This window comes from Trichosurus vulpecula, chromosome 7 (assembly GCF_011100635.1).
Source record: "Trichosurus vulpecula isolate mTriVul1 chromosome 7, mTriVul1.pri, whole genome shotgun sequence".
Classification (NCBI taxonomy): Eukaryota; Metazoa; Chordata; class Mammalia; order Diprotodontia; family Phalangeridae; genus Trichosurus; species Trichosurus vulpecula.
In genome coordinates, this window is record NC_050579.1 from 100,962,454 (window position 1) to 100,975,960 (window position 13,507).

At 40.5% G+C, this 13,507-nt stretch overlaps 1 protein-coding gene across 1 annotated transcript in view; it reads right to left on the reverse strand.

The window, feature by feature from the left end:
* Positions 1 to 1,761: 1,761 nt before the first annotated feature.
* Positions 1,762 to 13,507, reverse strand: part of SCAF8 (SR-related CTD associated factor 8) — a 271,710-nt gene continuing 259,964 nt past the window's right edge. Inside the window, exon 22 of the transcript XR_005010872.1 lies at positions 1,762 to 3,248. The gene's annotated coding sequence lies outside the window, so the exon portion shown is untranslated. The remainder of the gene's footprint in view (positions 3,249 to 13,507) is intronic.

Genomic DNA, 13,507 nt, shown 5'->3' on the forward strand with positions numbered 1-13,507 from the left:
TTTCTTTAATTTTGACTATGTCCACCTAAAGACAGCAGAACAGTTTATTGGTTGGTTCTTTGTCTAAAACTCTGTGTGAGTTTGAGCCCTGAGAGGCTCTAGGCCTTTGATCAGAGTGTGAAAGCCGTTGCATGTTCCACGTCTAGAAGCCATTCCACTGTGTGTTGTGCTTGGCTGAGGTCAGTGGGAATTATACACCAAGACTATTACTCACCTATTGGTTTCCATTCTCCTCCCCTTGTGAGTAGTAATAAAGTTTTGTTAAACTCTCATCCCTGGGTACCTCTGTGGATCTTCATCAGAACTCTCCTGAACTACAAACAATCTGGTGTAAAGCCTTCATTTTATAGAACAGAATGATCTTACATGTCTCTGGATTCCCAAGTACTGGTAATAAGCATAAAGCCAATGAATTTTTGGTTGAAAACAGTAAACCAAACGTTGGAGAACAAGTGCTCTACAAAACTTTTTGGGTAAAGGAAAGACATTAATTCTATGCTTCAGGGAAAATTGGCATTTTTTCCTAGATTCCATCTACACATCTGATTCTTAAAATTTTCCATTACACTAACCACAAGTTTCCGCACGGTTCAGTTTATTTTATTAATTAAACCTCAATGATGCATAGACTTTTATAATTTCGTACTGATTCACACCAATATTCTGAAAATAAAATATATAGTAGCCAAGGAGGACAGTGAGAAAAAGAAGGGAGAGTCATGTTCATAAACTCACTGGAAATCTGTATTATACTCAAAGATAAGACAATTGACAATGGGAGTTTGGGTTTATACCCTATAGTGCTTAGCAATCATGGGGATCATTTTCGTGGCATAGACATCAGGCTGACATCCACTTTCTTCATTTGCCTGATTTGGGGTAAAGCTAAAACTTGGTTATACAGGCTATGAAAATGCTTGGTTTGGCCATCAGCATGGATCATTCTCCACACTGGCCCTTGTACTAGACCTGCAGGGACAGGAAAACCAATATTTGACTGCTTCCCCTGGCGGGGTCTCTAGTGATCCTAGCAGCCTTCCTCAGCTGCCACAATGGGAAAGGAAGCTGCAAAGGGAAAGCTGAATTTTCCAAGACTATGATTCTATGATGAAGTCCTAAACTAGAAAAAGCTCACATTTTCTCAGAGAATTATATAATTTAATTCCTTAAATGAATTCGAGTCTCACTTCTTACATATACTGGCTGATTTATGACCTTGGGTAAGTCCCCTAATGTCTCAGACTCAGTTCCCCCATCTGTAAAATGAGAACAGTGAGAGTACCTACCTCCTAATGTTATGTGGAGCAAATGAGATAACATATTTAAAGTGCTTTGTAAACCTTAAAGTGCTATATAAATAGCAGCAGTAATTGTTATCTGAGACTACAAACTGCAGAAAGGTGCTAACCTGCTTTGGTAGAGAATTTACTTACTCTAGCATTCCCCGTACCTGTAAAATCACAGGTTGAGTCCCTCAATCCAAAGAATTACTAAGGCATTTAAGGTCAGCCCCCACAAAAAAGGGAAAATAAAAACAGATGCAAAGAAATAATAACTGCTCACATTTTGCAGAGGGTTTATTATTTTATTTGATCATCACAGCCACCCCACGATGTAGGTAGTAAAAATATTATTATATGCCCTTTTGAAAATGAGGGAATTATGAAAATACATTAATATCTTACCTAAGATCACACAGTTGGGATGATTGGAAATCAAGATTTGAACCCTAGTTGCCTGACTCCAAGTTGATGCTTTTTCTTTTATTGTTATGGCCATTAGAGGTTTGCTTTTTTAGAAACATGTTATAAGTTTAAACTTGTGCTAACCCTACTGAGGCTGTAACATTCCCCAATTCAGCTACCGAGATGTTCTGGTATTCTGGATTCAGAGATAATGAACCGGAATTGGAGTATCTGGGTCCAAATCCTGCTTTAGATACTGTCTTGGACAAATTTCTTTCTTTTTCTGGGACTCAGTGATTCCATTGTGTCCGTTTCTCCTCGAATGAGAGAACAGAGGTAAAGCATTTTCAAACCTTAACGGGCTCTATAAATACTAATTATCATCATTTTACAATAAGCAGATTGGAGCAGATAACCTTTGAAGTCACTTTTGCCTCTTAGTCTATAATCCTGTCAAAATGTTCTGGGGGGCATCGACCTTCAGTCTCTCACTCAATCTATACGTAATAATATAATAGTAATCTATAATAATAACATGATAGCATTTATATACTCCTTTAAGGTTTGAAAAGTGCTTTACGTATGTTAATATATTTGATCCTCACAACAGTCCTCTGAGGTTTTAGAAATGAAGACACGGAGGCACAATGAAATTAGGGAACTTGCTCAGAGTCACGCAGCTAGTAAGTATCTGAGGCAGGATCTGAATTCAGGTCTTCCCGACTCAGAGTCTTGCGCCCTCTCTTCTATTTCACATAATTGTCCCTCTCTACCTCTCTTTCTGTTAAATACCTACAGTGTAAGAGATTTGGTTCTACTTTGGGAGGAAAAAATGAGAAGGACCAAAGAGCAAAATCTGGAAATAATATTCATTAAGACAGCAGCGACAACATTTTGCTTTTGACAATTACCTGAGAGTGGATTGCATGGTTTATGAAAATGATACACAATACATGATTAGTACATGGGTAACCCTCAACTGGTACATAGTCCGAGAGAGAGGGCCTCCTTGTGGAAAGCTGCTTTTCAGGCCTCTCACACATACTGGGCTTTAAATGCTTACTGTGAAATGACTTTTGGACTCTGAGCATAATTATAATGTTTACAGTGGCTGCCAGGCTGTGTAAACATGGAAAAATATAGTTTAAATATTAAACATTACAGTTCTTTGATCATGTAGAAGAACTAAGGTGGAGAAACTCCTTTGTAGTCTGTGCCCAGGTTGCCCATGAATTTTGTACTTCGGTTGGAAGGCTGCAAAAGTAATTCATCCTCATCATGCTCAGTCCTGGCTGAAGCGTCCTTTGGGGAAAAGGCCAGCTCCAGCAACAGCCCCGGCAGCAGAATGTCTAAGTTCTTCTTTGCATTGTCTTCATCTGGTTTCATATTCTCTGGTCAGTATTTGCCTATGAGCTTAAGCTGCGAGCAGAGGAGCCTGGGAGTCAAGCTCCAAGGCTACTGGTTTTTTGGTAGCCTTTTTTCAGTTGTTTTTCTTTGTTTTTAAGTCACTCTCCTCTGGGCTTTCCTCACCTAGGGTCTTCTTCACGACTCCTGTTCTGCCATCTGTGGAGAGAACATTGATTTGCTGTGGATAAATGTCAAACAGGAAACTCTAATGTGAACAGTGGGTATCTTAAACTCTTTTGGGGAAGTTAAAGAGGCTGTTGCTTTACTGAAAAATCCTCATATAATCTGACACTAATTTAGGATAATTAGTTAGGAATCCAAAACATTCTTTCAGATCAACACCCAGATTTTCTCCTATTAAGCACTTGAGAGAGTATGTAACCACCTTTTGGGAAATATTACTTGTTTGAAACACCACTGCCTGCTTGGAAGAGGTTTAGGAAGGAGACCCAGTGGTGAAATGTTTGCTACCAATAACCTTATGATTATGTCTCTATGTAGTCATTAAGTCAGACTGAAGGTTGACTAAAATCTGTGAAGGTCAAGCATTGATTTATTGCAGATAAATGTTAAAACAGGAGACTACAATCTGAAGAGTTTAAATATGTATCTTGGACCCATTCAGGTTCTCTAACTATCTTTAATTACTGATATGGATCAATTCGGGCTATGGCTGCCATATTGGCCAGTATGGGAATTCCATTCATTCATTCAACCAGGATTTGTTGAGCACTACTGTGCAACAGAAGGGTCTACAAGATAAGTATAAGACTTGTTCTCTACTCTTCAGAAGCTTACAACTGATTGGGGGGAATTCTGTGATTTCATCATCTCCTGGTATAGACAATCCACCAGTATAGATCTCATCTGTAACTTACAATCTTAGAGAGTTTCTAGGGACAATAACAGATTAAATAACTTGCCCTTTCATTACATGGTTGGTATGTATTAGAGGCAGGACTGGAGCGCAGTGTGCTCTCTGTCTCTGTCTCTTTCTCACCCCCTTCCAGCTAAGTAGCAATGCCAGCTGGGTAGCATGTGGTTGATTGCCAAAAGTCACAGGTAGAGACAATGAGTATTAAAGGAATTTCAAAAACGAAAAGACCAATGGAATGATTAGGGAAGAATGCATGGAGGAAATATGAATTAAGCTGGATCAAAGGATAGGCAGGATTTGGGTTAATGACAAAAGAGCTTTGGAAAAGGTTATCATTGTTGGAGGAAGTAGAAGGTAAAATTGGAGAGGTAAGCTGGAGCCAGACTAGCAGCCTTGAATATGGAGTGAATTTGTCCTGCAGGTAATGGGGAGCCACTGAAGGTTTTTGAGCAAGAAGTAACATGATAAAATTGGTATTTTAGAAAGATTACTCTGGTGATTGTATGTGAGATGCCTTGGAGGGAGGCAAGACTGGAAGCAGGGGGACTCACGAAGAGACTGTTAATAGTAGTCCAGGCATTAAGGGATGAAGGCCTGGACTTGAATGAGGGCAATGGAAAATAGGAAGGAAAGAATAAGTTCAAAAGACAATTCCAAGGAAAAAATCAACAGAGCTTAATAACTATATATTGATGATGAATGAGAGAAGGGATAGGAACTGGACTTGTAATTTCATTGGTATATGGAACTTCCAATGAGGAAACGTTCTCCTACCAGTACAGGTGAGCAGCTTCTCAGCAACTTATTGTCTAAGGGAGTTGCTAAAATACTGAGAGATTAATTCAGTTAATAAACATTTATTAAGTGCCTACTTTGTGCTAGGTAGTATGTGAAGTTCTGTGGATGCAAATATGAAAAAGAAAGACAGCCCTTACCCTCGAGGAGCTTACAATCCAATCAGACCATAAAGCAATTCAGAAAAGGCAGTAGAAAATAGAGGAAGGGAAAGGGAGGCACCAGTTACATACCACTGGAGTAAAAAAGTGCAGCCAGTTAGGAAATGAAGAAGTGGCTGGCCTGGGCATCCTCCTTAAATGGAGCTTTTGTGAGAGATTCTCTGCTCCACCCTTCAATCAGAGGGACTTCAAGGTACTCTAAGGGCAGCGGGTACTGAGGGGATGTGAGTATCTAGGGATCATGTGATCTTGCAGGATGAAGAGGTTCCAGGGGCATACAGGAGAAATCTGAAGAACTGTGTGTATATGTGCGTGTTGGGGGTGGGGAGGGAATAGAATGAAGAGGTTGCTTACCTAGGGGCAAATAGTATGTGCCAGAGGCAAGGCTTGACCTAGGTCTTCCTAATCATTCCTCCACGCTGCCTCTCAGGAGTCAAAGAGAGAAATGAGATCAGAGTGAGAGAAACAAGTCAAAAATAAGCTAGAGTTCTGGGAGGATGCCATTAATGCCTTTAAAAAAGAAAGGGAAATCAGGAGGGGAGGGGTATCTTGATTTTGTGGGGAGGGTGAGTTCAATTTGAATACATCAGGTTAGAGGTGATGGCATGATATACAGGTAGAAACTTCCAATAGACGGTTGAATACGAGAATGACTATAGTTACAGATTTGGGAATTATCCAACACAGGGTTATACTCAAAACATAATAATTTTGCCAAGGGAAAGAATGTACAGAAGTGAAAAAGCAGAGGACCAAGGACTGAGTCATAAAGAATATTTACTGAGTGGGAAGAAGAGTTGTCCAAAGAGAAGTAAAGGAAGAAGAAGAGAATTAAGAGGTGAATCAGGAAAGGGCAGTGTTACCAAAGCCAAAAGGAGAATTTTAAGAAGGAGCAAAGAAAGGGTGCCTGATTTGACAAGACAAAGGTCACTGAAGACCTTGTGGAAGTCAATTTTAGTAGAAGTGATGACCTAGAATTTGAAACTTGAAGGATTAAGCAGGGAATGATTGATGAGGAAAAGGGGATATCAAGTTAAACAGGTTTAAGCCAAAGTCAGAACTGTTTAAAAGATGGGGAAAACATGGAAAGTCTAGATTTTCTTATACTTTAGTTTATGTGAAGGGTTATAGCTATTTAAATGACGTCAAGAGATAACAAGAGTGGGACAGCAGTGGGGGCTGGGTTCAAAAGTAATTCCATAGAGATCAACATGTGTACATGTCTGAGACAGAAAGTACATAAGATGCTTCTTATTCCATAAAGTCAGAATAACTAATCTAGTTCTTAAATCACTAACTAAGCTGTACTATGATTTTATTGAGACAATATAGTACAGAGCCAAGAGCCCTGACTTTGGAGTTAGGGGATTCGAGTTCAAAGCCTGCTTCTCACATTTACTGCCTGTGTGACCTTGAACTAGTCACCTAACTTCTGTGAACCTAAGTTTCTTCAACTATAAAATGAGAGGTTTGGCTTAGATGGTGTCTAAAGTCCCTTTCAGCTCATCTCCAGTGTCTTACTTAATGTGTTACATTTTGGAAAAGATTCTGAATACAATCAGACTTTGAAAAGAAGCTAGCATTCAGGTATCTATCAATACCTTGTCAACAAACATCTGGATGTTGGATGTTATGAGGTCATAACATCCAGAGAGACTGACTGCATTCCCGCCCCACCCTCCCACCTCTCAATTTTTCTTCTGGCTGTTCCAGCCTTCAGGAGACAGAGCCCCAGTCTTTTGACTTTGCCCTGGTGTGAAATTGTTAACTACCAATTTCAGGAGTGTGTGAAAAAAGTTTATTGTCACATGTGAAAACTAATTAATGCCTGTAAAGTCCTGTGAGATCCGTAGATGAAAGGAGCTATTTAACTGCACAGTATTATTATCTGCAGAAGAGGGAACAGACATAATGAGCCAGATTCTCCCAGAGCAGAAAGGATGCCTTAGGAGTCAGTCACAATTGGAAGCTACATTAACTCCCTCAGGTGAAAATCATTCATTTTCTAGATATTACATTGGTGGCCTAAAAAAGTGAAGGCGGCTTCTTGGACAATCATCTTAACTTGCTACCTTAGATACTTGAGAATCTTGCTTGATGGAAGGTCAGTACATTTTTTTTTTCTAAAGGCATAATAGTTTACAGGCACAGGTGAATAAGTTGATCCCATATCAGTGTTCAGGGCTGTGTCTCAAATAGAAAACAAAATCTTAAAAAAAAAAGGAGATATCACCTTAGGACCATGTAAGTACCAACATCCTGCATGGTATTCAGATATAAAAGTGCTAGTGATCAAAGGATCATAAATTTAGAACAAGATGGAACCTTGGAGGCTATGGCATCCATAACCTCATTTTACAGATGAGGAAACCGAGGCACAGAGAAGTTAATAGATTTGCTTAGGGAGTCACCTATCTATTAAGTATCTGAGGTAGAAATTAACCTTAGGTTGGGTCTTCCTGACTGCAAGTCCAGGACCATATGCACCTTACCATGTTGGGCATGGATCCTCGAAGATGTAGGATCATTGAAGACAGACTTGTTCTAATTTTGCCTTTACAGCCCCATAAACACAATCCCTGACACATATTTATTTATATATTATTTTGTTGCTATTCAATAGTATCTGAGTCTTCGTGACTCCATTTTGGGGTTTTCTTGGCAAAGATCCTAGAGTGGTTTGCCATTCCCTTCTCCAGCTCATTTTACAGATGAGGAAACTGAGGCAAACAGGGTTTAGTGACTTGCCCAGGGTCACACAGCTAGTAAGTGTCAGAGGCTAGATTTGAACTCAGGAAGGAGTTTTTCTGCTCCAGGCCTGGTGCTCTATCCACCGAGCCACCTACCTGTCCTGCCTGGCACATAGTAGGTCCTTTAAAATGTTTGTTTTATTTCCAATTTATAATGCCTATATCTTTGTACATAGTTATTTTCATTTTCTCTCCCCTGTTAGACTGTGAGCTCCTTCAAAACAGGGGCTGTTTTGTGCCTTTCTTTGTGTCTCCAGTGCTCAGCAGTGTCTGGCCCATAGTAGTTGCCTAATAAATGCTTGTTGATTTGACTTGATTTGAATTGGAAGGAAATTAAGGACATTTTTTTTTTCTGATTTAGAATTATTTTAATTTCTTTTTAGGGAGAACCTTCCCTTGGTAGAATTTGATACAGTCTCCTGTTTAGGTTTTCAGTGTGCACATGATCTATTCTAAGCAGTTAGCTTTGTAAATTAGAACATGGTGCTGGTGAGGCCTCATGTTCCCAAACAGCCAGTTCCCTCCGCTCTTTTCCACAGTCCCGGACTCCACTCTCTCTTCAGCTCAGCCTCAGAGAACCTGGTTTCCTTTGCCACACAATGCAAGGGCCGCCTCCTATAGGAAGCCCTTCCTGATTCCTCCAGTTGTTGGTGCTCTTGGCCTCTTTCAATGATTTTTTTTTATTTCTTTATATTTACTTCTCTTTGTATATATCATATTCCCTTAGTGTAATAGAAGCTCCTTGAGGATTGGAACTCTTTCATTTTTGCTTTGTATCCCCAGGGCCTGGCACAGTTTATGGCACCAAGTAGGTGCTTAATACAATTTTGTTGGATTACACTGAATTGCTCCCTCATAGGTCTGTGAACTGTGGCACACACATGCCGTTGACTGTTCAGAGCACGAAGCAAGATGTGAATGGTGGAGCTCATCGTCACTCCCAGGAAAACAACTCAATATAGCAGCATCCTTTTCCCATAAGAAATTCACTTTGAATTCAACAATCATTTATTAAGTGCCCATTATGTGTTAGGCATTGTGCCAGGGGCTGAACATACAAAGAAAAACAATACCCCCTGCCCTCAAAAAGCTTATATTCTAGTTGGGGAGGAAACAACACAGTCTGTAGCCTAACACAGACCTATGAAAGTTAGCCCACTATCAAAGAAAATAAATGTCTTCAACCACACCTGGAGAAAAAGGCAATGACAAAAAGAAGATAACACAGTAAAGTCAGTCTGAAAACAGTCCTGAACTCTCTTCCCCCGCAGGAGGAACTGTGACCTCACAGAGATGCGTCTTGGTACAGTAGGTGCTGGGCCAGAGGAAAGCGGATCCTTGTGTAGTACTGTGCTCAAGAGAAAAGTCAGAGGCAGGTCTGGAGAGCACATGAGCCCCAGATTATCTAGGGCATGATCTTTGACGCTGTACAGAGAGGCAGCCTGAGTTACACATATTGACTGTATGATCCTAGACAAGTCACTTAACCCCTCTTAGTTTTCTAAGCAATTTTCTAAGGCTCTGTGAGTTGCAGGGAAGGTACCTACCTGCATTAATAGAGGGAGTTTGCTTAGTAGGAAGTTCCCTCTCGCAGTGAAACTCCTATCTCTCCATGCCTACACGAAAGGTGTGTTAAGGAAAAGTCTATGGCTAATTCAGTGCCACACTGCGGGGAGTGTGCTTCCAGTGGGTGGCTTGCTCATGCTTCTCTTTGCTCAGCTGGTGAAGGAACTCTAAGTGGTTTCTGGCACAAAAGTGAGCATCAGTCCCATTCTTCAAGATGCAAATTTCCTTCATCTCACCTGGAATTCATAGTAGTAACAAAAGAAATGGATGTGCCCCGATAAGAATCTGCACACGTGAAATATATGCCTCAATGTTTCGCATAGTAAATCTTCATTGTACAAATTCAGAAGCTAGTTCTAACAATTGGGCAATAAAATATCAAATGGTGGGGTTACATTCAGCAGGCATGGGAAACATGCTTTATCTTAGACTCTTGGACAGTCATTTATGACTAGAGGAAGTGACAGAAGAAGGAACAATCCAAGAATACAAGTTTCAAGGCCATGGAGAATTTTTCTTCTCCAAACACAATAAAGCTGCACATTTGCCAAGCCACGGCAGAGGCTGTGAAATTCCACAGAGCCAGACTTCATTCTGGCTACGGCCCTCCCCTGGGAATCTGACAGATTTTCACACACCATGTTTGTCTATAGGTATTACAGAGAATCAGCATCACGAGGTAGGGCTTAAAATGCATTTTTGAAGCAAGAGTGGAGATGGAACTGTGAATCACACCTCTCATGCCCAGTTTTAAAAGCATGAAGCAATGAAGGCAAATGCAAAGCCCTGAGGAAAATCATTTTGTGAGATCAGCCAGACACTTTTCCATTCTCACATAAAAAAAAAACCATTGAATTTTTCACTAACATTAATTAAATGAGAGACTCTCCATAACAAAAATTCAGGTAAATTATCAAAAAAAAAGAGGGGAAAAAAAAGAAAACTGATTGAAAAACATGGGGAAGGAAACCAGAAAAGTAAGTTTGTTCTCAGGCATAAAACACTTTTCATATGATTTGTTTTAAAATATTTAGAAACAAAAGAAACAAACCTCCCTCAAACTTGGTTTAGTTTCCAATCAGTTCTTTGCATTCAATCAGTGAATATTTGGACTTAGCTGAACTCAGTATTCTTTCCTCTATACCATCCTGTGAGTCAGGACTGGGTTCTAGTCCAATTCTGCCATTAACCAGTCATGTGACCATCAGCAAATCCCTTTGTCTCCAGCCTCTGCATCCTCATCTATAAAATGGAGTTGTACTGGAGAAGCTCTAGGAATACTCTGCTCTGATACACGTTGGCTCTGTGCACCGCATAAGAAAGCCCAGCAGGGACTGTGTTTGTCAGATGTGTTCACAGGGAGCTGAATGCTTCTTTTAAGAACTGAGTCGTGGTGAAGGGTGCTGGTGATTGATGTTCCCTGATGATGGAAAAGGCCCAGAGCCTTTATTGGAAGCTTTTTCTCATACTGCCTGCATGAATGCATTATATGAAAGCAGTTTGATTTGTAGTCCTGATTGGGCAGATTTACATAGAAGCCTGAAGCAAAGCAGTCCAGGGTGTATTTGTGTGTGATTTCTCTACTGTTTTCCCAATCAATGCACCTTAACTTGGTTCTGTGAGAAGCAGCATCTAATTCTGAAATATTCAAGAGCTAGCTAAACCGCACCAACTCAGACAATACTTTTAGATGCTCTATCAGTATGAAACAGAGGTGGGACTCTAACATGGGACTTCTTTGGAAGAAAAAAAATTGCCCAGATTTATACTTAAATATAATTATACAAAACTGATCAAACATATCTTTCAAAAAATTTTTCAAGTTTTTCTTCCACTCTAAGAAAGAAATTTTCTCAATTTTTAAATTAATCCAGCCTTCATCTTCTTCTTTGTTTGTTTGGCTTTTTTTTTTTGAGATCAGTTATTCCTATTTCACCTAGGCTGGAAATTCAGTGGCTATCCAATCCTACTACTGATCAGCACAGAAATTTGACCATCTCTGCTTCTGACCTAGGCTGGTTTGCCCTTCCTTGGGCAGACTGTCACCTTCCTGCTCCTGGGCTTACTATATTGATGTCAAATTTAGTGAGGGAAGATAACCTATCTGCTGTAGCTCTTCTATGTCTCAAAACTCCTGAGTGTAAGCAATCCACTAGCCTTAGCCTCCCCAGTAGCAGAATATAGATGGGTGTTTGTTGCCATGCCTGGCATTATCTTCATGGTCATCATTCTTGTTGCCAATCAATCGAAGAACATTCATTAAGCAGTGTTGGGCATTGTGCTAAGCTCTGGGAACACAGACACAAAAATGTAATAGTCCCTGCCTTTAAGGAATTTACATTCTAATAAAGGGGGAAATAGCATATATGTATATACGTATGCATGCACATATAATCTATACACACATATACGTATGTATGTGTGTATATATATGTATATATGTACACACATAAGATATACCAAGCAGATACCTGGTAACCCTGGATGGGATATTCTTCCCAATTTTCCTTTCCCACAAGATGTGACAGGGCCCCATTACTACCATGCACAACGGAAAAAGCAAGATTATGTGCTGTATACAAATTTTTATACAAGCCAGGTTTGGAGGTAGAGAAGTGCAGACTATAGTCAGATCAATGCGAAACTTTGATGGACTGGGATCCTTGCTGATAATCACTTCCTTTACCACTGGTGGAAATGGGCGGATTCCCCCTACAACAGATGCGACCCCTGCACTCTTTAACAAAAGACTACTGTTTCTACCTCTAAAAGGATTCTATGAGTAAGAAACCTGAAAAGTATAGGCGCAGACGTTGGTCAGGCAGCTCCCGAAAGACTCTGGGAACTTGAGAGTCAAAGGGAGCTAAGAGACAAACCCAGAGATCCCAAGAGGGATGTCCCACCCCTACCTGAGAGCTCGGCCAATTTCACAAAGAACACTGACAAAGCGTCATTAGATCTGTGAGGCTTGCATGTAACACACGCTTCTGGTGGAGTCCTCTAAGTTTACCAGAGGTATCCATTTGCCGGGGTTAAAACCAAACAAAGGGGTACAGATGGGGCAAGAGTCAAGTCCTTTCTCTCTGCTAAAGCAAATGTTTGATTGTGTCAATAAACTCCATTGGTTCCCTGGTACCTCCAGGATCAACTATAAAATAATCTGTTTGGTTTTTAAGGGGCTTCACAACTTGGACCCTTTCTGTCTGATTAATGCTCCCTCCTGCTCAGGCTAAGATCCAGTTACAGAGGGTCTACTCCACTCCATTTCTCAGCTCCATGCTAGGGTGCTATGAGGCCCAAATGGATGTAAAGGTCTTTGAAACCTTAAAGCTCTATATAAATGTCAGTCGTCATCGTCATCATCATCGTCATCATCATCATCATCAGTCTAAAGTCACTAGACTTCCAGTCCAGTGATGACCTAATTCCCTGAGCCTGCTACTGCACTCCAGCTAAGCTCAAACAATGTTTACAGAGTAAACAGGAGTGTGCCAATAAATGTTTAACAACCAGGCTCTCCCTACCATATGCATACATTTCAAAATTTGATCTGTACTATCCATACTTTCTGAAGTCCAGATAGTCAACAAAACAATAAATGAAGCCCTGATTTGTAATGATTGCCCATTTCTGAGGTGGAAATGCTCACACTGAAGATTTAATTGGCTCTTGCAAGCTGGTCAGAGCTGGCTCTAGCACACCCCTGGCTCCATGTCTTTGTGCTGGTTGAACCTCAAATCTGGACTAATCCCCCTCCTCATCTCAGTTTTCTAGCTGTTTTGGCTTCCTTCAAGATTCCATAAAACCTCACCTTTCCCCATCCAGTGCCTTCCCTTTGAGATTGCCTTCCATTTACATTGTATATACTTTCTATGTTCATAATTATTCATATCTCTCCCTCATGAGAATGTGAGCTCCTTGATGGCAGAGCCACTGTCCTTATTTGTATCCCCAGAGCTTATCACAGTGCCTGGCAGGAACAAAGTAAGTACTTAATAAATTATTTCAACTGATTTGACTGACTACATAACCACAATTCCTACCCAAGGAATTTCTGCATTGCAGGAGAGAGAATGAGTCTGAATCTATATTTATTTTTTAATCAACAAAGGATGGGAAGTCCATTTAAATGAATTTTTGATGGGGTGCTCTGAATGCATAACTAAACCTATACTGGCAGGGTCTGCTGTTCCCCGTCACAATCATTGCTGGGGGCTGTGGAGCCCCAGATTCCATGACATCTTTCTCCCCTCCCACTTCTGATGC